Source organism: Aotus nancymaae, unplaced genomic scaffold (genome assembly GCF_030222135.1).
Source record: "Aotus nancymaae isolate 86718 unplaced genomic scaffold, 86718_ANA_hifiasm-v0.15.2.pri h1tg000102l, whole genome shotgun sequence".
Classification (NCBI taxonomy): domain Eukaryota; kingdom Metazoa; phylum Chordata; class Mammalia; order Primates; family Aotidae; genus Aotus; species Aotus nancymaae.
Window position 1 is genome coordinate 2,454,941 of NW_026988517.1, and position 2,409 is coordinate 2,457,349.

Consider the following 2,409-nt stretch of genomic DNA (forward strand, 5'->3'; position numbering starts at 1 on the left):
ATACTTGCAATAGGAACTGAGACAGAAATCAGAAGGAATGATTCCCCAATCTTCTGATCCCCATGCTCCTGATTCTTTGTTTTCTTGACACCATGACAAGATTCTGAAAATGTCTCTCTTTAACTGTGCCTAGGTCCCCAGTAGAACTACAGTAAGAAACTTCTTATTGAGGCTCTAATAAGTAATAGAAAGGAGAAAACTGTTCAGCCAATCAGAGTAAGCCACGCCCAGCCGAGGGAGGTATAAAAGGCAAGTCCAGCCGACTAACCCACGCTCTGCATTTGGACGTTTAAGAGAGAGCACCTTTCACTTGAGCTTCAACATGGGAAGGGGAAATGAAGACTCTGATCTCCACTGCTCCTCTACCCAAAGCTCCACAGTCCAGCCCCATTTCCAACAGATCTCCTTTACAGAAAAGGGCTCAGATGAGAAGAAACCATTCAAAACAAAAGGCAAGACCGTCTCCTCTCAATCCAGTGAGAAGCACATACAAAGGCAAGATAAGCACTGGGGCTGTTTCTATGGAGGCTGGAAGGAGGGCTGGAATCAGGGCTACTCAGCTGAATGTCTTTGGTAGGGTTTTATTTTGAGATTGGGGATGGGAAATGGCTTAGTGCCCTCAGGGGACTTTGAGAAATATGATCATTCATGACACTGGCAGAAGAGCTTCACTTGGAAAACTGTCCACACAAATGTGTCAGAGATAGACTATGGGACTCTGCCTAGGGAGAGGTGAGTTACTTAAACTTTCTTTTGCAGTAGGATCGGAGCCCAATTCAAATGAGAATTCTGAGAAAACCAAGCTGAAAGCCGGAAACAGCTCTGCTAGATCAGGTAAGATTTGACTCTTTCAAGGTGAGAAGGGACAGGGCAGCAACACAGGCTCCCCTGGCAAGGAAACTGGGAGCTCCTTGGCAGCCAGGGCCTTACAGATTTTGGACACTGGAGAACAGAAGAGATCTGGGGTTTGGTGGTAACCTCAGCTCCTGAGTGTCCAGGATGGACTTTGCATTTCAGGTTGTTCAGTTGGAGGCACTTTCTCAAAGTCTCATTGTATCCACAGAACCAGAGTCCAGCTCATGTCAAGGAAACTGCAGGAAAAGAACAATCAGTTCCAAGGAGAACTGCCAAGACAGAGCAGGTAGGATCCTGGTGTTTTTTGCTGTTGGTGATGGTTTTTTTGTTTTGTTTTGTTTTGTTTTGCCCCAAAGGGCAAATAATCAGAAAACTTTTATACAAGGCTTGAGCAGGAAAGGAGTTACTTAGTGACAAGAAAATTTTTGATATCTTAGCATCCAGAATATATTTGGGGACTCAGAAGGGGTTCAGCCTCACTTTATTCCAGTGGTGATATGGTCAGGAAGGAGTGGGAGAGACAAGTGGGGTTCACCTGAGCACACAGGAGTTTCCAGAAATGAGGGTCTGTGGGAACTGTTCTGACGAGCCTCTCACATGCTTTTTCTGTAGGGAACTGTCCAGAAGAGGAGTGCAGCTTAACAATGAAAAAAAAGTCAAAGTCCTCCACTGCTGTGCACAACAGTGAAATCCAGGAGACCTGTGATGCCCACCATAGGAGACATTTGAGGGCTTGCACTGGACACAGCAAGCGGCACAGGTCTCGGGCACTAGGAGTTCAACCACCGTCACTTCTAAAAAGCTTGGTGACCTCTATGTGAGCTATGTCGGAGGCTATTTATCAAGACCTAGCCCAGGTGTGGGCACAGCTCATCCATTCTCCACTGACCTGGGAGCAGTTCATATGGCTCACTCAGCTCCGGGGGGCTCTGTGTGCTCATGTGCAGACCTTCTATGCCATGGCCACACAGGCAGCTTATGCCTTCCCTGCTGAGGACTGGCTTATCCCAGACACACTGCCTGATCCTGGGGATTCAGCCCTGGATAGAGAAGTCCACTCCTTCCCTGGCCAGGAGATAACTGAGCCTGTCAGTGGATCAGATGAGGCTTTAGCTGCAAGCACCCTGACCCTATTCAGCAGAGGATGCAGCTCTGGGAATGAGAACAAGGGCCTGCTACTTCTCAGATTCTTCCAGATGACCAGCAGTGATGATTTTAGATGCACGGTGTTAATAAATGACAGAACCTGAAGCAGTCACAGGAAAGAAACTTGAACAATATACTCAGAATGGTAAGCCCTGCATTTTGCAGAGGGCTAAGGCTACAGACTGATTTTATACTTCATGTTAGACATTTGGTGCCTTTTGGATATCTGATGACAGTCATGCATTTATATGTAATCAGGAAAATATTAGAATGTAATCATATGATTTGCAGATTTTAGATTGTAGGAAAGTAAATATAAAATTATATGCCTTTTTTTTGAGACAGTGTCTTGCTGTGTTACCCAGGCTGAAGTGCAGTGGCACAATCTTTGCTCACTGCAGCCTTTGT

General features: G+C 46.1%; 1 pseudogene; it reads left to right on the top strand.

Moving 5' to 3' along the window:
- Positions 1–322: 322 nt before the first annotated feature.
- Positions 323–2,105, top strand: LOC135272021 (protein FRG2-like; annotated as a pseudogene).
- Positions 2,106–2,409: the final 304 nt, after the last annotated feature.